The 25383-nt window shown below is 50.0% G+C and overlaps 1 protein-coding gene across 1 annotated transcript in view; it reads left to right on the forward strand.

Moving 5' to 3' along the window:
• Positions 1-25383, forward strand: part of MON2 (MON2 homolog, regulator of endosome-to-Golgi trafficking) — a 461654-nt gene that overhangs the window by 338595 nt on the left and 97676 nt on the right.

Genomic DNA, 25383 nt, shown 5'->3' on the forward strand with positions numbered 1-25383 from the left:
AGTTTGAAAATTTCCCCTAATTGTTTATGCATATGTGTAGATGAATTTACCTAAATCACAGATAATGCTTCTTAAAATAAACTGGTAGTATACCTAAGCATTGTTAAGTAAGCATCTGTGTATCTTAATAATCTGTTAAAAGTATAAACTAGAATGTCTCATAGTGTGAGCATCTTCTTCCTTTCTATAGCTTACTAGCCGTTGAGCCCGTTAAAACGGGCTAGTATGGGGTTTTTCCAAGGCCCCCTCCCCTCACCGCTGCAGCTCCCCCCCCAAGGTCGCCGCTACCGGTCCCTCCCCCCCCCCCCCCCCCCCCGGAGTGATCGCCGCCACCCCTCCACCCGGCCCGGGCCCTCTCTTCACTATTGAACTTACGTCGCCGAAACGCAGATCAGCAGAGTTCCCGTCGGCCTTCCTTCTCTGCCTTTGTCCCGCCCTTGTGTGACATATCGTCGGCGAGGGCGGGACACAGGCAGGGAAGGAAGGCCGACGGGAGCTCAGCTGATCTGCCTGCTGCGTGTCGGCGATGTAAGTTCAATACCGAAGAGAGTGCTCGGGCTGGGTGGAGGGGGGGCGGCGGCGACTCCGGGTGGGGGGAGCAGTAGCGGCGACCTCGGGGGGGGAGCTGTAGCGATGTCGGCGGTTCCCTCCCTCCCCTTCACGCAGTTTCTCTCTCTGTCCCGCCCCCACGTCATCACGTATTGACGTGGGGGCGGGACAGAGAGGGAAGTCTCTACTGCGCATTTGCGGGTGAGTACGGTCACTCGCCATTTATATGTTTGATTGACCAGTCATTTAGATGATTAGAAGATATTTAGATGTTTGTAATTTGGCTCCCACCCCTCCCTCACTCTCTCCTCAATCACTAGCTGACCACTTCCGCGATAAAGTGCAGAAGATCAACCTTGAATTCACTTCCAAGCCTTCTCCTCCCTGTGACTTCTTAACCCACTCCCTCAACCAACCTAACCCGGCCTCCTTTTCCTCCTTCCCTGAGATCACCGAAGAGGAAACTGCTCGCCTTCTTTCTTCCTCCAAGTGCACCACCTGTTCCTCGGATCCCATTCCCACCAATCTGCTTACCAACATCTCTCCTACAGTTATCCCCTCAATCTGTCACATCCTCAACCTCTCTCTCTCCACTGCTACTGTCCCTGACACCTTCAAGCACGCAGTAGTCACACCACTTCTCAAAAAACCATCACTTGACCCAACCTGTCCCTCCAACTACCGCCCCATTTCTCTTCTACCCTTCCTCTCCAAATTACTTGAGCGTGCTGTCCACAGCCGTTGCTTTGACTTCCTCTCCTCTCAGGCTGTCCTCGACCCGCTTCAATCTGGCTTTCGCCCACTACACTCGACAGAAACAGCACTCTCTAAAGTCTGCAATGACCTGTTCCTCGCCAAATCCAAAGGCCATTACTCCATCCTCATCCTCCTCGACCTATCCGCCGCCTTTGACACCGTCAATCATAATTTACTTCTTGACACACTGTCCTCATTTGGGTTCCAGGGCTCCGTCCTCTCCTGGTTCTCCTCGTATCTTTCCCAACGCACCTTCAGAGTATCTTCTAATGGCTCCTCTTCCACCCCCATCCCGCTCTCTGTTGGGGTTCCCCAAGGATCTGTCCTTGGACCGCTTCTCTTCTCGATATACACCTCTTCCCTTGGCTCGTTGATCTCATGTCATGGTTTCCAGTACCATCTCTATGCCGATGACACCCAGCTTTACCTCTCCACTCCCGACATCACAGTTGAAACCCAGGCCAAAGTTTCAGCCTGCCTTTCCGACATCGCTGCCTGGATGTCCAACCGGCATCTGAAACTGAACATGGCAAAGACTGAGCTCCTTATCTTTCCACCCAAACCCTCTTCTCCTCTTCCCCCACTTTCCGTCTCTGTTGACAACACCCTCATCCTCCCCGTCTCTTCAGCACGCAATCTCGGAGTCATCTTCGATTCCTCCCTCTCCTTCTCTGCCCATATCCAACAGACAGCTAAGACCTGTCGCTTCTTCCTCTATAATATTAGCAAAATTCGCCCCTTCCTCTCTGAACAGACCACCCGCACCCTCGTCCACTCACTCGTTACCTCTCGTCTTGACTATTGCAACCTTCTCCTCGCTGGCCTCCCGCTTAGCCACCTATCCCCCCTTCAATCTGTCCAAAATTCCGCCGCACGTCTTATCTACCGCGTGAACCGATACTCTCATATCACCCCCCTCCTCAAGTCGCTTCAGTGGCTCCCAATCCACTACCGTATACAGTTCAAGCTTCTTCTATTGACCTTCAAGTGCACTCAATCTGCTGCCCCCCATTACCTCTCTACCCTCCTCTCCCCGTATGTTCCCACCCGTAACCTCCGCTCTCAGGACAAATCACTCCTATCTGTACCCTTCTCCACCACCGCTAACTCCAGACTCCGCCCCTTCTGCCTCGCAGCACCTTATGCCTGGAACAGACTTCCTGAGCCCATACGCCATGCGCCCTCCCTGCCCATCTTCAAGTCCTTACTCAAGGCCCATCTCTTCTCCCTTGCTTTTGGCGCCTAACCACCTTCCCCATTCCTGTTACCTACACTGACTGTGTAGTCTATTACCGTTAGATTGTAAGCTCTCTTGAGCAGGGACTGTCCCTCCCCGTGTTTAAACTTGTACAGCGCTGCGTAACCCTGGCAGCGCTATAGAAATGCTAAGTAGTAGTAGTAGTAGTGATCGAATGTGGAGAAAGTTTCCTACAATTCAGACATCTGAAGTTTCTTCAATAGTCAAAAAGTGATATGAAAAGTTCCCCTCTCCCCCTCCCCGATTTCCCCTATTATTGCATATATCTCACACTGAATTGTTTTTGTTCTTTAAACAACATGTAATATTAAGCAAAGGGAACCTGAGTAAAACACAACACAGTTTTTAAATAATAACTTCATTTATTTAAGGAACAAAAATATCTAATACCTATAGCACCCATTTGAAAAAGTAACTGCCCTCTTTGTTATGCAGTCAACCAATTGATTAAATTTAATTGATGATTAGATTCAGCTGATTGAACACAGCTAGGCTTGATTGCAACCAGCCCAGTTGAATTTAAACCACACTGTATATTGAACCTTATGAGAGTTGAAGTAATCACTACAAAGTTTCTATAAAAATGCTATGTCATGATGAACAAAAATTCCAAAAGAGATGAGGAAAAAAAGTTGAAATATATCAATCTGGAGAGGGTTACAAAGCCATTTCTAAAGCTCTGGGACGCCAGCAAACTATTATCTCCAAGAGTGGAACAATGGTGAATCTTCCCAGGAGTGGCTGGCCTGCCACAGTTTATTTATTTATTTGCATTTGTATCCCACATTTTCCCACCTATTTGCGGGCTCAGTGTGGCTTACAATACATTGTAAAAGATACAGTGGTGGAAATAAGTATTTGATCCCTTGCTGATTTTGTAAGTTTGCCCACTGACAAAGACATGAGCAGCCCATAATTGAAGGGTAGGTTATTGGTAACAGTGAGAGATAGCACATCACAAATTAAATCCGGAAAATCACATTGTGGAAAGTATATGAATTTATTTGCATTCTGCAGAGGGAAATAAGTATTTAATCCCTCTGGCAAACAAGACCTAATACTTGGTGGCAAAACCCTTGTTGGCAAGCACAGCGGTCAGACGTCTTCTGTAGTTGATGATGAGGTTTGCACACATGTCAGGAGGAATTTTGGTCCACTCCTCTTTGCAGATCATCTCTAAATCATTAAGAGTTCTGGGCTGTCGCTTGGCAACTCGCAGCTTCAGCTCCCTCCATAAGTTTTCAATGGGATTAAGGTCTGGTGACTGGCTAGGCCACTCCATGACCCTAATGTGCTTCTTCCTGAGCCACTCCTTTGTTGCCTTGGCTGTATGTTTTGGGTCATTGTCGTGCTGGAAGACCCAGCCACGACCCATTTTTAAGGCCCTGGCGGAGGGAAGGAGGTTGTCACTCAGAATTGTACGGTACATGGCCCCATCCATTCTCCCATTGATGCGGTGAAGTAGTCCTGTGCCCTTAGCAGAGAAACACCCCCAAAACATAACATTTCCACCTCCATGCTTGACAGTGGGGACGGTGTTCTTTGGGTCATAGGCAGCATTTCTCTTCCTCCAAACACGGCGAGTTGAGTTCATGCCAAAGAGCTCAATTTTTGTCTCATCTGACCACAGCACCTTCTCCCAATCACTCTCGGCATCATCCAGGTGTTCACTGGCAAACTTCAGACGGGCCGTCACATGTGCCTTCCGGAGCAGGGGGACCTTGCGGGCACTGCAGGATTGCAATCCGTTATGTCGTAATGTGTTACCAATGGTTTTCGTGGTGACAGTGGTCCCAGCTGCCTTGAGATCATTGACAAGTTCCCCCCTTGTAGTTGTAGGCTGATTTCTAACCTTCCTCATGATCAAGGATACCCCACGAGGTGAGATTTTGCGTGGAGCCCCAGATCTTTGTCGATTGACAGTCATTTTGTACTTCTTCCATTTTCTTACTATGGCACCAACAGTTGTCTCCTTCTCGCCCAGCGTCTTACTGATGGTTTTGTAGCCCATTCCAGCCTTGTGCAGGTGTATGATCTTGTCCCTGACATCCTTAGACAGCTCCTTGCTCTTGGCCATTTGTAGAGGTTAGAGTCTGACTGATTCACTGAGTCTGTGGACAGGTGTCTTTCATACAGGTGACCATTGCCGACAGCTGTCTGTCATGCAGGTAACGAGTTGATTTGGAGCATCTACCTGGTCTGTAGGGGCCAGATCTCTTACTGGTTGGTGGGGGATCAAATACTTATTTCCCTCTGCAGAATGCAAATAAATTCATATACTTTCCACAATGTGATTTTCCGGATTTAATTTGTGATGTGCTATCTCTCACTGTTACCAATAACCTACCCTTCAATTATGGGCTGCTCATGTCTTTGTCAGTGGGCAAACTTACAAAATCAGCAAGGGATCAAATACTTATTTCCACCACTGTAGAAGTGCAATTGGTTGCAGTACAATTATGGGTTACATTGTGAAGAATTATACAAGACAGAGTAAATTCAGGATATTCTTGGGGTTAGAACAGTGGAATATAACAGTGGTGAGTTGAGAGGGGGGCAAAGCATCTTCGAGGGAACAGGGAGGTCTGACAATTTTATCTGTGGGTAGGGTTTAGTTACTACAAGGGCACAACGACAATTCATCCAGAAGATCATAAAACATCCGAGAACATCCAAAGAACTGAAGTCCTCTCTAGCTTCAGCTAAGGACCACGATAAGAAAGAGACTGGGCAAAAATGGGATTCATGGAGAGAGTTGCAAGGAACAGGAACTATTGCTATCCATAAGATTAGTCATACTGGGTCAGACCAATGGTCCATTGAACCCAGTATTCTGTTTCCAATAGTGGCTAACTCCAGGTCACAAGTACCTGGCAGAAACTCAGATAGTAGCGCTGCCAGTCCAAGGACAGCTTCCCTGTGTCTGCCTGTATAGCAGACTGAACTTTTCCTCTAGGAATTTGTTCAAACCTTTTTTAAACCCATATAAGTTAACCGCTGTTACTACATCCTCTGGCCAAAGACTTACAGAGCTTAACTATTAGTTGACCGAAAAAAATATTTCCTCCTATTTGTTTTAAGATTAAACGGTTTTTATTGATGACAAATCATAAAATACAACCATTGTTTCGTCATCATACAGTTTCAAAGCAGAAACACAACAACATTGTAACATTCCATATAGTCATCAAACTTGTATATATTTAATCCCTCCTACCCCGTACCCCTAGACTCCTGCCGAACTTATAACCAGTCAGCCTCAAAATTCTTCCCTCCCCCCATACTTGAAACATTTCCAGAGTCATAAGTAATAACCCCTTCCCAACCTAACTAATACTGTCCAAGATTCCTTTGCACAGTGTTCATGACCTCCCCCCTCCATGTCCACAGGGTCTGGACTCTTATAACCCCACAGATCATGGACCTTTGCTTCCAACATTCCTCTATGGGTGGTATTTGACCCCTATTATTGATCAGGTAATACAACCGAACCCCCCAGATTCCTAGCAAGTACAAATATGGATAAATTAAACAGAAGTATATCCCTCCCCCCTTCCCTTCCCGTTCTACCTTATGACCCCCGATCCCCAAGAAGGAGGAGCCGCAATCGTGGTTAGTTCACCCGTGTGGTTAGAATAGTATTCTCCGAGGACAAGCAGGCTGCTTGTTCTCACTGATGGGTGACGTCCACGACAGCCCCTCCAATCGGAACTTCACTAGCAAAGGCCTTTGCTAGTCCTCGCGCGCCCATGCGCACCGCGCATGCGCGGCCATCTTCCCGCCCGAACCGGCTCGTGTTCGTCAGTCTTCTTTTGTCCGCGCTCGGTACGGTCGTGTTTGCGCCGTTCGCGCCCCTTAAGTTGACCCTCGCGCGTCTTTTGACTTTTTCTCTTTAAAAAAAAAAAAAAAAAGGGATTTCGGAGAAGGGCCTTTCGGTCTTTTTCCCTTCCCCGTATTTCTAGTTTTTGGCCCCGATAAGTTTCCTTTCGTTTTCGGGGTAGGCCCCTTTGAGGCTTCGGGTCGAGTTTTTTTCTCCCCCTCTTTTTGGTGCCTTACCACAATTACGAGTTTTGATTTCGCCGGCGTGATTTTTCCGCCCATGTCATCGAAGTCTCCCAGCGGCTTCAAGAAGTGCACCCAGTGCGCCCGGGTAATCTCGCTCACTGATAGGCACGCGTCGTGTCTTTGGGGGCTGGGCACCGCACGCAGGCCTGTAGTCTTTGCGCCCTTTTACAGAAAAGGACTCAGGTAGCGAGATTGGCCCAGTGGAACTTTTTGTTCTCGGGCTCTTCGTCGGCATCGGCACCGGGAGTATCGAGTGCGTCGACGTCGACAGCGTCAAGACCTCCGCCCTCGGCCGCGACCGTATCGATTGCATCGAGGCATCGTACCTCTGCATCGTCGGGGCCGAGACATCAGAAGGCTGCGTCGGCGTCGGTGGTACCGGGACCTCCACTAGTGCTGATGTCGTCGGACGGTGGTGCTTCGTCTGGAGTGCAGATGAGGGCTGTCCATTCCCCTACTGGTGGCGGTGAGCCTTCGGGTGGGTCTCCCCCTACCCTGAAGGGCTCCTGCGGTACAGCCCCCCCGAGACCGACCTTCTTCGGCCTCGGCCCCGAGGAAGCGAGGGCTGGATTCTACATCCTCCTCGTCGGTACCGGGAAGCTCCGGTGACATGCTTCGTTTGAAAAAGTCAAAGAAGCATTGACACCGGTCTCCTTCCCGCGTCAGTACCGAGAGCTCTGGGTCGCCGAGGGAGTCGGCACCCAGTAGACATCGGCACCGGGAGGACCGCTCACCCTCTGTTCAGGAGGTGTCGATGCGCCCCACCTTGGACAGCCCGAAACAGCCTCCACGCCCGGAACAGACTCTGACTTCGACTCCTGCATCTGCTTCCATGTCTTTTTCCACAGCCGCCCTGCACGAGAGTCTTTGGGCCGTTCTCCCGGAGATCCTGGGAGAGCTGTTGCGCCCTTCCCCTTCCGGTACCGGTGGTGCTTGCGCCACCGGTACCGTCGAGTGAGGCGCCGGCTGGCCCCTTGCCCGGGGTGAGGTCTCCGACATCGGTGCCGCTTGCGGTACCGACTGCGGTCGCCTCCCAGGAAGGCTCCCCGACGACGTCGGCGGAGGGAGCTTCGCCGGTGCGGGCGCGGGAGTCTACCTCTCGATGCTCCCACCGTGGCCGTGGTTCCATGGAGTCGAGCCGGGCACGGTTTCAGACACAGGTTCGTGAACTTGTGTCTGATACCGATGGTGAGGCCTCGTGGGAGGAGGAGGAGGACATCAGATATTTCTCTGACGAGGAGTCTGATGGCCTTCCTTCTGATCCCACTCCCTCCCCTGAAAGGCAGCTTTCTCCTCCCGAGAGTCTGTCTTTTGCGGCCTTTGTCCGGGAGATGTCTACGGCCATCCCCTTCCTGGTGGTTGTGGAGGACGAGCCCAGGGCTGAAATGTTTGAGCTCCTGGACTATTCTTCTCCACCTAAGGAAGCGTCCACAGTACCCATGCATCATGTCCTAAAAAGACATTGCTGGCGAACTGGACCAAGCCTTTAAGTAATCCCCACATTCCCAAGAAGATCGAGTCCCAGTACCGGATCCATGGGGACCCAGAGCTGATGCGCACTCAGTTGCCTCACGACTCTGGAGTTGTGGATTTGGCCCTAAAGAAGGCTAAGAGTTCTAGAGAGCATGCTTCGGCGCCCCCGGGCAAGGACTCTAGAACCTTAGACTCCTTTGGGAGGAAGGCCTACCATTCCTCTATGCTCGTGGCCAAAATTCAGTCTTACCAGCTCTACACGAGCATACACATGCGGAACAATGTGTGGCAGTTGGCGGGCTTGGTGGACAAGCTCCCTCCTGAGCAAGCCAAGCCATTTCAGGAGGTGGTCAGGCAGCTGAAGGCGTGCAGAAAATTCCTGGCCAGAGGGGTGTATGACACCTTTGATGTTGCGTCCAGGGCCGCTGCTCAAGGTGTGGTGATGCGCAGACTCTCATGGCTGCGTGCCTCCGACCTGGAGAATAGGATCCAGCAGCGGATTGCGGACTCGCCTTGCCGTGCGGACAATATTTTTGGAGAGAAGGTCGAACAGGTGGTAGAGCAGCTCCACCAGCGGGATACCGCTTTCGACAAGTTCTCCCGCCGGCAGCCTTCAGCTTCTACCTCCACAGGTAGACGTTTTTATGGGGGAAGGAAGACTGTTCCCTACTCTTCTGGTAAGCGTAGGTACAATCCTCCTTCTCGACAGCCTGTGGCCCAGGCTAAGCCCCAGCGCGCTTGCTCTCGTCAGCAGCGTGCGCCTCACCAAGGCCCCTCGGCTCCCCAGCAAAAGCAAGGGACGAGCTTTTGACTGGCTCCAGCAGAGCATAGCCGACATCCACTTGTCAGTGCCGGGCGATCTGCCGGTCGGAGGGAGGTTGAAAGTTTTTCACCAAAGGTGGCCTCTCTCAACCTCTGATCAGTGGGTTCTTCAAATAGTCTGGCAAGGATACACCCTCAATTTGGCCTCCAAACCTCCAAATTGTCCACCGGGAGCTCAGTCTTACAGCTTCCAGCACAAGCAGGTACTTGCAGAGGAACTCTCCGCCCTTCTCAGCGCCAATGCAGTCGAGAGGGCTGGGATTCTATTCCAGGTACTTCCTTGTGGAAAAGAAAACAGGGGGGATGCGTCCCATCCTAGACCTAAGGGCCCTGAACAAATATCTGGTCAAGGAAAAGTTCAGGATGCTTTCCCTGGGCACCCTTCTCCCCATGATTCAGGAAAACGATTGGCTATTCCCTCTGGACTTGAAGGACGCCTACACGCACATCCCGATACTGCCAGCTCACAGACACTATCTGCGATTTCAGCTGGGCGCACGTCACTTCCAGTACTGTGTGCTACCCTTTGGGCTCGCCTCTGCACCCAGAGTGTTCACGAAGTGTTTGGCTGTAGTAGCAGCGGCGCTTCGCAGGCTGGGGGTGCACGTGTTCCCATATCTCGACGATTGGCTGGTGAAGAACACATCCGAGGCAGGAGCTCTACAGTCCATGCAGATGACTATTCGCCTCCTGGAGCTACTGGGGTTTGTGATAAATTATCCAAAGTCCCATCTTCTCCCAGTACAGAGGCTCGAATTCATAGGAGCTCTGCTGGATTCTCGGACAGCTCGTGCCTATCTCCCAGAGACGAGAGCCAACAACTTGTTGTCCCTCGCCTTGCGGGTGCGAGCGTCCCAGCAGATCAGAGCTCAGCAGATGTTGAGATTGCTGGGCCACATGGCCTCCACAGTTCATGTGACTCCCATGGCCCGCCTTCACGTGAGATCTGCTCAATGGACCCTAGCTTCCCAGTGGTTTCAGGCTGCTGGGGATCTAGAAGACGTGATCCACCTGTCCACGAGTTTTCTCAAATCCCTGTATTGGTGGACGATTTGGTCCAATTTGACTCTGGGACGTCCTTTCCAAATTCCTCAGCCACAAAAAGTGCTGACTACGGATGCGTCTCTCCTGGGGTGGGGAGCTCATGTCGATGGGCTTCACACCCAGGGAAGCTGGTCCCTCCAGGAACGCGATCTGCAGATCAATCTTCTGGAGTTACAAGCGGTCTGGAACGCTCTGAAGGCTTTCAGAGATCGGCTGTCCCACCAAATTATCCAAAATCAGACAGACAACCAGGTTGCCATGTATTACATCAACAAGCAGGGGGGCACCGGATCTCGCCCCCTGTGTCAGGAAGCCGTCAGCATGTGGCTCTGGGCTCGCCGTCACGGCATGGTGCTCCAAGCCACATACCTGGCAGGCGTAAACAACAGTCTGGCCGACAGGTTGAGCAGGATTATGCAACCTCACGAGTGGTCGCTCAACTCCAGAGTAGTGCGCCAGATCTTCCAGGTGTGGGGCACCCCCTTGGTTGATCTCTTTGCGTCTCAAGCCAACCACAAAGTCCCTCACTTCTGTTCCAGGCTTCAGGCCCACGGCAGACTGGCATCGGATGCCTTCCTCCTGGACTGGGGGGAAGGTCTGCTGTATGCTTATCCTCCCATACCTCTGGTGGGGAAGACTTTGTTGAAACTCAAGCAAGACCGAGGCACCATGATTCTGATTGCTCCTTTTTGGCCGCGTCAGATCTGGTTCCCTCTTCTTCTGGAGTTGTCCTCCGAAGAACCGTGGAGATTGGAGTGTTTTCCGACCCTCATCACACAGGACGAAGGGGCGCTTCTGCATCCCAACCTCCAGTCTCTGGCTCTCACAGCCTGGATGTTGAGAGCGTAGACTTTGCCTCTTTGGGTCTGTCGGAGGGTGTCTCCCGCATCTTGCTTGCTTCCAGGAAAGATTCCACTAAGAGGAGTTACTTCTTTCTATGGAGGAGGTTTGCCGTCTGGTGTGACAGCAAGGCCCTAGATCCTCGCTCTTGTCCTACACAGACCCTGCTTGAATACCTTCTGCACTTGTCTGAGTCTGGTCTCAAGACTAACTCTGTAAGGGTTCACCTTAGCGCAATCAGTGCATACCATTACCGTGTGGAAGGTAAGCCGATCTCAGGACAGCCTTTAGTTGTTCGCTTCATGAGAGGTTTGCTTTTGTCAAAGCCCCCTGTCAAGCCTCCTACAGTGTCATGGGATCTCAATGTCGTTCTCACCCAGCTGATGAAACCTCCTTTTGAGCCACTGAACTCCAGCCATCTGAAGTACTTGACCTGGAAGGTCATTTTCTTGGTGGCAGTTACTTCAGCTCGTAGAGTCAGTGAGCTTCAGGCCCTGGTAGCCCAGGCTCCTTACACCAAATTTCATCATAACAGAGTAGTCCTCCGCACTCACCCTAAGTTCTTGCCAAAGGTTGTGTCGGAGTTCCATCTGAACCAGTCAGTTGTCTTGCCAACATTCTTTCCCTGTCCTCATTCCTGCCCTGCTGAACGTCAGCTGCACACATTGGACTGCAAAAGAGTATTGGCCTTCTATCTGGAGCGGACACAGCCCAACAGACAGTCCGCCCAATTGTTTGTTTCTTTTGATCCCAACAGGAGGGGAGTGGCTGTGGGGAAACGCACCATATCCAATTGGCTAGCAGATTGCATTTCCTTCACTTACGCCCAGGCTGGGCTGGCTCTTGAGAGTCATGTCATGGCTCATAATGTTAGAGCCATGGCAGCGTCAGTGGCCCACTTGAAGTCAGCCACTATTGAAGAGATCTGCAAAGCTGCGACGTGGTCATCTGTCCACACATTCACATCTCATTACTGCCTGCAGCAGGATACCTGACGCGACAGTCGGTTCGGGCAGTCAGTGCTTCAGAATCTGTTCGGGGTTTAGGATCCAACTCCACCCCCCTAGGCCCATGTTTTTTCTGTTCCAGGCTACACTCTCAGTTAGTTGGATAAGTTCTTAGGTCAATCTCAGTTATGTTCTCGTCGTTGCGAGGCCCAATTGACCATGTTTGTTGTTTTGAGTGAGCCTGGGGGCTAGGGATACCCCATCAGTGAGAACAAGCAGCCTGCTTGTCCTCGGAGAAAGCGAATGCTACATACCTGTAGAAGGTATTCTCCGAGGACAGCAGGCTGATTGTTCTCACAAACCCGCCCGCCTCCCCTTTGAAGTTGTGTCTTCCCTTGTTTTTGTCTTGCTACATATGGGACTGACGAACACGAGCTGGTTCGGGCGGGAAGACGGCCGCTCATGCGCGGTGCGCATGGGCGCGCGAGGACTAGCAAAGGCCTTTGCTAGTGAAGTTCCGATTGGAGGGGCTGCCGTGGACGTCACCCATCAGTGAGAACAATCAGCCTGCTGTCCTCGGAGAATACCTTCTACAGGTATGTAGCATTCGCTTTAGACAATGCGCTGAGTTTATTAAGAATATAGCTGCGAGTTTTGGGAGACATCACATTGATGTAACCTATCCAAGTTAAATAAAAGTGTTTTTGTGTTTTGAAGTTGAGCAGGGAGTCCTGGAGTTCCATCAGGAGTAGGGCATGAAGGCGGTTGCGCCATTGCCGGAATCCTCCTATTTGTTTTAAAAGTATTTCCATGTAACTTCATTGAGTGTCCCCTAGTCTTTGTACTTTTTGAAAGAGTAAAAAATTGATTCATTTCTATTCGTTCTACACCACTCAGGATTTTGGAAACCTCTATCATATCTCTCCAGCTGTCTCTTTTCCATACTGAAGAGCCCTAACTTCTTTAGCCTTTCCTCATATGAGAGGAGTTCCATCCCTTTTATTATTTTGGTCGCTCTTCTTTGAACCTTTTCTAATTGCCTTATAACTTTTTTTGAGATACGGCAACCAGAACTGAACGCAGTACTCAAGGTGAGATTGCATCATTGAGTGATACAGAGGCATTTATAGTATTCTCAGTCTTATTTACCATCCCTTTCCTAATAATTCCTAGCATCCTGTTAGTTTTTTTGGCTGCTGCCACTACACACTGGTCAGAACATTTCAGTGTATTGTCTACAACAACCAGTAACAGCTTCTGAGTGCTGGATTATTCTTCCCAATGTGCATCACTTTACATTTGTCCACATTAAATTTCATCTGCCATTTGCATGCCCAGTCTTCAAATTTCCTATGGTCTTCCTGCAATTTTTCACTATCTGCATATGTTTTAACAACCTTGAATAGTTTTGTGTCATCTGCAAGTTTAATCACCTCACTCGTTGTTCCGATTTCCAGATCATTTATAAATATGTTAAATAGCAGTGGTCCCAGTACAGGTCCCTGCTGCACTCCACTATTCAGCTTCCTCCATTGAGAGAAATGGCCGTTTAACCCTACCCTTTGTTTTCTGTTCAATAATCAATTTCTAATCCACACCAGAACCTTGCCTCCTATCCTATGACTCTTTAATTTTCCCAGGAGTCTCTCATGAGGAACTTTGTCAAAAGCTTTCTGAAAATCTAGATACACTACATCAACCGGTTCACCTTTATCCACATGTTTATTCATGTCTTCAAAGAAATGAAGAAAACTTGCCTTGCCTGAAATCATGCTGACTCTGTCCCATTAAACAATGTTTATTTATTGTTCTGTAATTTTATGTCAGGCTTACTGGTCTGTAATTTCCCAGATCACCCCGGAACTCTTTCGTAAAAATCGGCGTCACATTGGCAACCCTCCTATCTTCAGGTACTAGAGACGACTTTAATGACAGATTACTAACAGCAAAGAAATGTCAGTGCTCATCTTGCATATGCAGAAACACACCTGGGTGATCCCCAAGCCTCTTGTGATAAAGTTCTATGGACAGATGAGTAAAAAATGAAACTCTCTGGACAACACATGTCCTATTATGTCTGGTATCATCATACCAAAGACATCATACCAAAAGTCAGACATGATGGTGGTAGCGTGATGCTGTGGGGGATGCTTTGCTACCTCAGGACCTGGAAAACTTCAAATTGGTTAAATCACAAGAGGATTGTGAAAAATTACAAAAGGACCTACGAGACTGGGCATCTAAATGGCAGATAACATTTAATATGAACAAGTGCATAGTGATGCATGTAAGAAAGAGGAACCCAAACTATAGCTACGTGATGCAAGGTTCCACATTAGGAATCACTGGCCAGGAAAAGGATCTAGGTGTTATCATTGATGATACATTGAAACCCTCTGCTCACTGCATAGCAGTGGCTAAGAAAGCAAATAAAATGTTAAGAAAAGAATGGAGAACAAAACTGAGAATATTATAAAGCCTTTGTATCACTCCATGATGCAACTGCACCTTGAATATTGTGTGCAATTTTGGTCACTGTATCCCAAAAAAGATATAGCAGAATTATAAAAGTTACAGAAAAGGGCAAAAAAAAATGATCGAGGATGTTTTAAAAATGGCTGCCGAGACGCACGAGACCACCGCGGGAAGTGTCAGCAACCATTTTGAAAACACGATGGCCATGGTGCCAGGCCCATGCAGAGTAGCAACAGTGAGCAGGAAGGAGTGGGATACTTTCCTGCCCCCAAAAAAGCCACTATTCCGCTAGGGCCTGTCAAGTTTAGACCCACTTGCAGGGATCTGTATTATGTGGGAGGGGGGCAGCAATTGCGGCGATTGGGGGCTATGATGTGCAGGCAGGAGTGCAGAGGGATTTTGAAACCCATGGTGTCAGGCGTTTTCAGGGGAAGGCACTGGACGCTTTCAATATCTTTATCACGACTCAGCAAGCTTGGGTGCACACGAATATTAGATAAGTGCAATTCTCCGAGGACAAGCAGGCTGCTTGTTCTCACTGATGGGGTGACGTCCACGGCAGCCCCTCCAATCGGAATCCTTACTAGCAAAGTCCTTTGCTAGTCCTCGCGCACCCGCGGCCGTCTTCCCGCCCGAAACCGGCTCGAGCCGGCCAGTCTTCTTTCGTCCGCACTCGTACGGCTGTGTTTTTTGCCGTGTCGAGCCCCGGAGAGTCGACCTCGCGCGTCCGTTGTCAAATCGACGTGTTTTTTCTTCGGAAAAGTTTTCAATTCGTTCGGAAAGTGCTCCGCAAACCCCCTTGGGTTTCGTTTGCCCCTTCCCGTACTTCCAGTCTTTGCCCCGGTAAGTTTTCTTTCGTCGTCGGGGTAGGCCTCTTTTCGGCCTCGGTCGAGATTTTTCTCCCTCAAAGTTTTTGGTGCTCAAATTCGTCATTTCGGATTTTGATTTCGCCGGCGTGATTTTTCCGCCCATGACATCGAAGCCTTCCAGCGGCTTCAAGAAGTGCACCCAGTGCGCCCGGGTAATCTCGCTCACTGATAGGCACTCTTCGTGTCTTCAGTGTCTGGGGGCCGAGCACCGTCCTCAGAATTGTAGCCTGTGTTCCCTGTTACAAAGGCGGACTCAGGTAGCGAGATTGGCCCAGTGGAACGTTTTGTTCTCGGGCTCTTCGTCGGCATCGGCACCGGGGTCATCGAGTGCATTGACGTCGTCAGCGTCCAGACCTTCATCCTTGGCCGCCAGTGCATCGAGGCATCGGCCCTCTGCATCGGCGCCGAGACATCGGATAGCTGCATCGGCGTCGGTGGTACCGGGACCTCGTCTGCGGTACCGGGACCTCGTCTGCTGATGTCGTCGGACGGTGGTGCATCGTCAGGAGTGCAGGTGAGGGCTGTCCATTCCCCTGCTGGTGGCGGTGAGCCTTCGGGTGGGTCTCCCCCCTACCCTGAGGGCTCCTGCGGTACAGCCCCCCCGAGATCGACCTCCTTCGACCTCGGCCCCGAGGAAGCGACGGCTGGATTCTACGTCCTCCTCGTCGGTGCCGGGGAGCTCCGGTGACATGCTTCGGAAGAAGTCGAAGAAGCATCGACACCGGTCTCCTCCCCGCGTCGGCACCGAGAGCTCTGGGTCGCCGAGGGAGTCGGCACCCAGCAGGCATCGGCACCGAGAGGACCGCTCACCCTCTGTTCAGGAGGTGTCGATGCGCTCCACTCTGGACAGCCCGGAACAGCCTCCACGCCCGGAACAGGTTCTGACGTCGACGCCTGCATCGACCTCCATGCCTTTCTCTGCAGCCGCTCTGAACGAGAGCCTCCGGGCCGTTCTCCCAGAGATTCTGGGAGAGCTGTTGCGCCCTACCCCTCCGGTATCGGCGGTGCTTGCGCCTCCGGTACCGTCGAGCGTGGCGCCGGCTGGCCCATCGCCCGGGGTGAGGTCCCCGACGTCGGTACCGCGTGCGGTGCCGACTGCGGCCACCTCCCAGGAGGGCTCCCCGACTACGTCGGCGGAGGGAGCTTCGCCGATGCGGGCGAGGGAGTCTACCTCTCGACGCCCCCATCGTGGACGTGGCTCCACGGAGTCGAGCCGGGCGAGGTTACAGACACAGGTCCGTGAACTTGTGTCTGACACCGAGGGTGAGGCCTCGTGGGAAGAGGAAGAAGACCCCAGATATTTCTCTGACGAGGAGTCTGAGGGTCTTCCTTCCGATTCCACTCCCTCTCCTGAGAGACAGCTTTCTCCTCCCGAGAGTCTGTCTTTTGCTTCCTTTGTCCGGGAGATGTCTACGGCCATCCCCTTCCCGGTGGTTGTGGAGGACGAGCCCAGGGCTGAAATGTTTGAGCTCCTGGACTATCCTTCTCCACCTAAGGAAGCGTCCACTGTTCCCTTGCACCATGTCCTGAAAAAGACATTGCTTGCGAACTGGACCAAGCCATTAAGTAATCCCCACATTCCCAAGAAGATCGAGTCCCAGTACCGGATCCATGGGGACCCAGAGCTGATGCGCACTCAGTTGCCTCACGACTCTGGAGTTGTGGATTTGGCCCTAAAGAAGGCTAAGAGTTCTAGGGAGCATGCTTCGGCGCCCCCGGGCAAGGACTCTAGAACCTTAGACTCCTTTGGGAGGAAGGCCTACCATTCCTCTATGCTCGTGTCCAAGATCCAGTCTTACCAGCTCTACACGAGCATGCACATGCGGAACAATGTGCGGCAGTTGGCGGGCTTGGTTGATGCTCTTCCCCCTGAGCAAGCCAAGCCTTTTCAGGAGGTGGTCAGGCAGCTGAAGGCGTGCAGAAAATTCCTGGCCAGAGGAGTTTATGACACTTTTGATGTTGCGTCCAGGGCCGCTGCTCAAGGTGTGGTGATGCGCAGGCTCTCATGGCTGCGCGCCGCCGACCTGGAGAATAGAATCCAGCAGCGGATTGCGGACTCGCCTTGCCGTGCGGACAACATTTTTGGCGAAAAAGTCGAACAGGTGGTAGAGTCTCTCCACCAGCGGGACACCGCATTCGACAAATTCGCCCGCCGGCAGCCTTCAGCTTCTACCTCTACAGGTAGACGATTTTTCGGGGGAAGGAAGACTGTTCCCTACTCTTCTGGCAGGCGTAGGTACAATCCTCCTTCCCGACAGCCTGCGGCCCAGGCTAAGCCCCAGCGCGCTCGCTCTCGTCAGCAGCGTGCGACTCAGCAAGGCCCCGCGGCTCCCCAGCAAAAGCAAGGGGCGAGCTTTTGACTGGCTCCAGCAGAGCATAGCCGACATCCAAGTGTCCGTGCCGGGCGACCTGCCAGTCGGAGGGAGGTTGAAAGCTTTTCAACAAAGGTGGCCTCTCATAACCTCCGATCAGTGGGTTCTGCAAATAGTCCGGCAAGGATACACCCTCAATTTGGCATCAAACCCTCCAAATTGTCCACCGGGAGCTCAGTCTTACAGCTTCCAGCACAAGAGGGTACTTGCAGAGGAACTCTCCGCCCTTCTCAGCGCCAATGCGGTCGAGCCCGTGCCATCCGGGCAAGAAGGGCTGGGATTCTATTCCAGGTACTTCCTTGTGGAAAAGAAAACAGGGGGGATGCGTCCCATCCTAGACCTAAGGGCCCTGAACAAATATCTCGTAAAAGAAAAGTTCAGGATGCTTTCCCTGGGCACCCTTCTCCCCATGATTCAGCAAAACGATTGGCTATGCTCTCTGGACTTGAAGGATGCCTATACACACATCCCGATACTGCCAGCTCACAGACAGTATCTGCGATTTCAGTTGGGCACCCGCCACTTCCAGTACTGTGTGCTACCCTTTGGGCTCGCCTCTGCGCCCAGGGTGTTCACAAAGTGCCTAGCTGTGGTAGCAGCGGCACTTCGCAGGCTGGGAGTGCACGTGTTCCCATATCTCGACGATTGGCTGGTGAAGAACACATCCGAGGCAGGAGCCCTGCAGTCCATGCAGATGACTATTCGCCTTCTGGAGCTACTGGGGTTTGTGATAAATTACCCAAAGTCCCATCTTCTTCCAGTGCAGAACCTCGAATTCATAGGAGCCCTGCTGGATTCTCGGACGGCTCGCGCCTATCTCCCGGAGACGAGAGCCAACAACTTGTTGTCCCTCGTCTCCCGGGTGCGGGCGTCCCAGCAGATCACAGCTCGGCAGATGTTGAGATTGCTGGGCCACATGGCCTCCACAGTTCATGTGACTCCCATGGCCCGCCTTCACATGAGATCTGCTCAATGGACCCTAGCCTCCCAGTGGTATCAGGCCGCTGGGGGACTAGAGGACGTGATCCACCTGTCCACGAGTTTTCTCGAATCCCTGTATTGGTGGACGATTTGGACCAATTTGACTCTGGGACGTCCCTTCCAAATTCCTCAGCCACAAAAAGTGCTGACCACGGATGCGTCTCTCCTGGGATGGGGAGCTCATGTCGATGGGCTTCACACCCAAGGAAGCTGGTCCCTCCAAGAACGCGATCTACAGATCAATCTTCTGGAGTTACGAGCGATCTGGAACGCTCTGAAGGCTTTCAGAGATCGGCTGTCCCACCAAATTATCCAAATTCAGACAGACAACCAGGTTGCCATGTATTATGTAAACAAGCAGGGGGGCACCGGATCTCGCCCCCTGTGTCAGGAAGCCGTCAGCATGTGGACCTGGGCTCGCCGGAACGGCATGGTGCTCCAAGCCACATATCTGGCAGGCGTAAACAACAGTCTGGCCGACAGACTGAGCAGGATTATGCAACCTCACGAGTGGTCGCTCAATTCCAAAGTGGTGCGCCAGATCTTCCAAGCGTGGGGCACCCCCTTGGTGGATCTCTTCGCATCTCGAGTGAACCACAAAGTCCCTCAGTTCTGTTCCAGGCTTCAGGCCCACGGCAGACTGGCATCGGATGCCTTCCTCCTGGACTGGGGGGAGGGTCTGCTGTATGCTTATCCTCCCATTCCTCTGGTGGGGAAGACTTTGTTGAAACTCAAGCAAGACCGAGGCACCATGATCCTGATTGCTCCTTTTTGGCCGCGTCAGATCTGGTTCCCTCTTCTTCTGGAGTTATCCTCCGAAGAACCGTGGAGATTGGAGTGTTTTCCGACCCTCATCACGCAGGACGAAGGGGCTCTTCTGCATCCCAACCTCCAGTCTCTGGCTCTCACGGCCTGGATGTTGAGGGCGTAGATTTTGCCTCTTTGGGTCTGCCAGAGGGTGTCTCCCGCATCTTGCTTGCTTCCAGGAAAGACTCCACTAAGAGAAGTTACTTCTTTCATTGGCGGAGGTTTGCCGTCTGGTGTGACAGCAAGGCCCTAGATCCTCGCTCTTGTCCTACACAGACCCTGCTTGAATACCTTCTGCACTTGTCTGAGTCTGGTCTCAAGACCAACTCTGTAAGAGTTCATCTTAGTGCAATCAGTGCATACCATTACCATGTGGAAGGTAAGCCGATCTCAGGACAGCCTTTAGTTGTTCGCTTCATGAGAGGTTTGCTTTTGTCAAAGCCCCCTGTCAAGCCTCCTACAGTGTCATGGGATCTCAATGTCGTTCTCACCCAGCTGATGAAACCTCCGTTTGAGCCACTGAATTCCTGCCATCCGAAGTACTTGACCTGGAAGGTCATTTTCTTGGTGGCAGTTACTTCAGCTCGTAGAGTCAGTGAGCTTCAGGCCCTGGTAGCCCAGGCCCCTTACACCAAATTTCATCATAACAGAGTAGTCCTCCGCACTCACCCTAAGTTCTTGCCGAAGGTCGTGTCGGAGTTCCATCTGAACCAGTCAATTGTCTTGCCAACATTCTTTCCCCGTCCTCATTCCTGCCCTGCTGAACGTCAGTTGCACACATTGGACTGCAAGAGAGCATTGGCCTTCTACTTGGAGCGGACACAGCCCCACAGACAGTCCGCCCAATTGTTTGTTTCTTTCGATCCCAATAGGAGGGGAGTGGCTGTAGGGAAACGCACCATATCCAATTGGCTAGCAGATTGCATTTCCTTCACTTACGCCCAGGCGGGGCTGGCTCTTGAGGGTCATGTCACGGCTCATAATGTTAGAGCCATGGCTGCGTCGGTAGCCCACTTGAAGTCAGCCTCCATTGAAGAAATTTGCAAAGCTGCGACGTGGGCTTCTGTCCACACATTCACATCCCATTACTGCCTGCAGCAGGATACCCGACGCGACAGTCGGTTCGGGCAGTCAGTTCTTCAGAACCTGTTTGGGCTTTAGGATCCAACTCCACCCCCCGAGGGCCCTGTTTGTTCTGTTCCAGGCTACATTAAAAGCAGGAAACCGGCCAAAGAGTCGGTTGGGCCGCTGGACGAAAATGGTGTTAAAGGGGCGATCAAGGAGGACAAAGCCGTAGCGGAGAAATTAAACGAATTCTTTGCTTCGGTCTTCACCGAGGAGGATTTGGGGGGGACACCGGTGCCGGAAAGAATATTTGAAGCGGGGGAATCGGAGAAACTAAACAAATTCTCTGTAACCTTGGAGGATGTAATGGGTCAGTTCAGCAAGCTGAAGAGTAGTAAATCACCGGGACCTGATGGTATTCATCCCAGAGTATTAATAGAACTAAAAAATGAACTTGCGGAGCTACTGTTAGAAATATGCAATCTGTCCCTAAAATCGAGTGTAGTACCGGAAGACTGGAGGGTAGCCAATGTTACTCCGATTTTTAAGAAGGGTTCCAGAGGAGATCCGGGAAATTATAGACCGGTGAGTCTGACGTCGGTGCCGGGCAAGATGGTGGAGGCTATTATTAAGAATAAAATTGCAGAGCATATACAAAAACATGGACTGATGAGACAAAGTCAGCACGGATTTAGTGAAGGGAAGTCTTGCCTCACCAATCTAATGCATTTTTTTGAGGGGGTAAGCAAACATGTGGACAATGGGGAGCCGGTTGATATTGTATATCTGGATTTTCAGAAGGCGTTTGACAAAGTGCCGCACGAAAGACTCCTGAAGAAATTGCAGAGTCATGGAATCGGAGGTAGGGTATTATTATGGATTAAGAACTGGTTGAAAGATAGGAAACAGAGAGTAGGATTGCGTGGCCAGTATTCTCAGTGGAGGAGGGTAGTTAGTGGGGTCCCGCAGGGGTCTGTGCTGGGTCCGTTGCTTTTTAATGTATTTATAAATGACCTAGAGATGGGAATAACTAGTGAGGTAATTAAATTCGCCGATGACACAAAATTATTCAGGGTCGTCAAGTCGCAGGAGGAATGTGAACGATTACAGGAGGACCTTGCGAGACTGGGAGAATGGGCGTGCAAGTGGCAGATGAAGTTCAATGTTGACAAGTGCAAAGTGATGCATGTGGGTAAGAGGAACCCGAATTATAGCTACGTCTTGCAAGGTTCCGCGTTAGGAGTTACGGATCAAGAAAGTGATCTGGGTGTCGTCGTCGATGATACGCTGAAACCTTCTGCTCAGTGTGCTGCTGCGGCTAGGAAAGCGAATAGAATGTTGGGTGTTATTAAGAAGGGTATGGAGTCCAGGTGTGCGGATGTTATAATGCCGTTGTATCGCTCCATGGTGCGACCGCACCTGGAGTATTGTGTTCAGTACTGGTCTCCGTATCTCAAAAAAGATATAGTAGAATTGGAAAAGGTACAGCGAAGGGCGACGAAAATGATAGTGGGGATGGGACGACTTTCCTATGAAGAGAGGCTGAGAAGGCTAGGGCTTTTCAGCTTGGAGAAGAGACGGCTGAGGGGAGATATGATAGAAGTGTATAAAATAATGAGTGGAATGGATCGGGTGGATGTGAAGCGACTGTTCACGCTATCCAAAAATACTAGGACTAGAGGGCATGAGTTGAAGCTACAGTGTGGTAAATTTAAAACGAATCGGAGAAAATTTTTCTTCACCCAACGTGTAATTAGACTCTGGAATTCATTGCCGGAGAACGTGGTACGGGCGGTTAGCTTGACGGAGTTTAAAAAGGGGTTAGATAGATTCCTAAAGGACAAGTCCATAGACCGCTATTAAATGGACTGGAAAAATTCCTCATTTTTAGGTACAACTTGTCTGGAATGTTTTTACGTTTGGGGAGCGTGCCAGGTGCCCTTGACCTGGATTGGCCACTGTCGGTGACAGGATGCTGGGCTAGATGGACCTTTGGTCTTTCCCAGTATGGCACTACTTATGTACTTATGTACTTATGTACACTCTCAGTTAGTTGGTAAAATTTTTTTAGGTCAATCTCTGTTATGTCCTCGCCGTTGCGAGGCCCAATTGACCATGGTTGTTGTTTTGAGTGAGCCTGGGGGCTAGGGATACCCCATCAGTGAGAACAAGCAGCCTGCTTGTCCTCGGAGAAAGCGAATGCTACATACCTGTAGAAGGTATTCTCCGAGGACAGCAGGCTGATTGTTCTCACAAACCCGCCCGCCTCCCCTTTGGAGTTGTGTCTTCCCTTAAGAGTATTGTCTTGCTACATACTGGACTGGCTGGCTCGAGCCGGTTTCGGGCGGGAAGACGGCCGCGCATGCGCGGTGCGCGCGGGCGCGCGAGGGCTAGCAAAGGACTTTGCTAGTGAAGATTCCGATTGGAGGGGCTGCCGTGGACGTCACCCATCAGTGAGAACAATCAGCCTGCTGTCCTCGGAGAATACCTTCTACAGGTATGTAGCATTCGCTTTGGTGCTAATTGGATTTAATTAAAACTTACATACGTAAATTTAGGCATGGGATCTGTGCGTAAATTTTACATATGGGTCCAAAAAGGAGGGTCATGTTTGGATAGAGAGCATTCCCACAATTTATGCACATTGTTATAGAATAACAGGGATCTGCGCTTAATTTAGTTGCAGAGATTAACACCAAAGTTTCATTAGTGTAAATGGTTGCGCCTAAATGTATTCACATTTCCCATCACTAAGCGCTATTCTATAAACTTCACCTAACGTTAAGCGCCATTTATAGAATAATGCTAAATTCTATTTTTTACGGCACTGATTTTTTTAGGCACCAGTTATAGAATTTAGTACATTATGAAAAAGATGCAAGAATGTGTCAATAGAGTTGGCAGCTACTTGAAACTAAATAGACACAAGACTAAATTTCTGTGGTTGAATTCAGTACATGCTCTTCCACCTTACTGATCCCAGATGGCTCACGCTGCTTAAACAGTTGTTTTTTAAATAAGACAGTTGTGACAGATTCAAAACTATTGTGAACTTGAACATTTGAGACTGGTAGTGCAATCAAGTGATTCTATCTCAGTTAAATTACTGCAACATTTTTCATGTTGGCTGTTCAGAAGGCACACGGCAGAATAGCAGACTCTACAGAACATGGAAGCCAGATTAATATGTGAGGCAAAAAGTTTGATTGGGTGACAGTATTGTTATGAAAATTTCATTGATTTCAAACTGAAGCTTGAATTATTTCATACTGAGTACCCTAGTATATAAGATTTTTTTATAGCCAATCTCCACTCTGTATGTGCTATTTATTAGAGTTTTCTTCATCTTGAATCTTGATGCAATCTAGAAGGCAATTCTGGTTTTACTTTCCTACTCCTAAACGGTTGAAATACAAAAAAATTGTTGTTGTGCTTTTTATATATCAAGTAACTTGTGCATGGAACAAGTTACCAACTTTTATTAGACAGTTACAAAACCATATGACGTTTTGTAAACAGTTGAAAATACATTTGTTTCAGAGATACTTAGGAGAAAAATGAATTTATATGTAGTCATTTTCTTGTTCTTGAATTGTAACCTTTAAGGGAGTGTATGTGGTTATTCTTGTTGTTAATTCCCTAGAAATATCTGGGCTTCTTTTTCTGTAATCTGCATAGAACCATCTGTTGATATTTGTGATCTATAAGAATTACATTACATTACCAAGAGGCGGTTAAAGGGGCCTGCGGTGGCATTGGTGCGCAGGTTTGCGGTGCACCGAGGCCCCCTTTTACCGATGCCCGGAAAAAGGAAATTCCAGGTGAGGGACGGAAATGTCCGTGCAGTTATGCCGCACAGCCATTTCCCAGGGGAGTCCTTACTGCCACTTATTTAGGAGGCAGTAAGGGTTCCTGCGCTACCCCAGTGGTAACCAGGCTGCATGCGGTGCTGGCCAGTTGCCACCAGGTAAGCCCCCAATGCAAAAAGTGAAAAACAAACTCTGACATGCTGGAAATGACGCGTATTAGGAGCAGGCACTACCACCAGGCTCCTACAGGACCCTGCGGTAGTGCCGGATTGGTACGCAGCAAAGCAAAGGTACGAGTACTGCCACTTTGTAAAAGGGGCCCTCAGTGTTTGATTATAAATATACCTTGAGTTCCTTTCCCAGGGTCAGCCTAGCCTTTAGGCAGACTAGGTAGCCTCTAGGCGGTGGTTTGGGGAGAGGGAGGAGTGAGAGTAGGAGGTTGCAAAAAGAGCAGCTAGAGTCAATGCAGATCATTAGTTCCTGAAAGTCATACTAGCTCTGAGAACCATGGAGGGTTGGTAGTTTTTAAATAGCTCATTTACAGTGGTTTGCAAAAGTCTGGAATGGTTATTTGCAATGTGGAATTTCAATATTGTTAGCATTCATTTAATCTGAATTTTTTAAATGTATGCTGGTTTAATGTTATTCTTCTTGGCTTCCTGCACAATGATTCTGTAATGCTATTTCAGTCATAAATGCATGGTACACATGTGAAACAGCGTAAAACACATTGCGGTTTCAGTGTTACCTGCTATTCGGTTGTTGTGTCCATGATAGTTTCCTCTGGATTCTATATAGGTCACCCAAATTTGGACACAGAGCTCCTAACAAATATTGACATTGATTGGCACTAACTAGGACTTATGTGCAGATCTGCCTGAATGATATTCTATAACACTGTGCACAGCTCAAAAGGGGGTGTGGCCATGTGAAAGGCATTCCCAAAATTTGGGCGCAGTGTTATATAATATTGGGATTACACGCCTAATTTGTGCACTAGCATTTACACCAGGTTTCAGCAGGTGTAAGTTCTCAGGCACAGGAATCGACACTAACCTGAAAATCTGTGCGGAATCCGAAACATATTCTGTAACAATGCATGTAGCCTAATTGGTTAACTAGCAATTATCAGCACTAATTGGCATTAATTGAGATTTATGCGCACAGCTCTCTAAGTGTATTCTAAAACGTAGTGTGCCTAAATTCTAAGTTGCATAGTTGAAAAGGAGGCATGACCATTAGCATTTCTAA

Source organism: Microcaecilia unicolor, chromosome 10, assembly GCF_901765095.1.
Source record: "Microcaecilia unicolor chromosome 10, aMicUni1.1, whole genome shotgun sequence".
Classification (NCBI taxonomy): domain Eukaryota; kingdom Metazoa; phylum Chordata; class Amphibia; order Gymnophiona; family Siphonopidae; genus Microcaecilia; species Microcaecilia unicolor.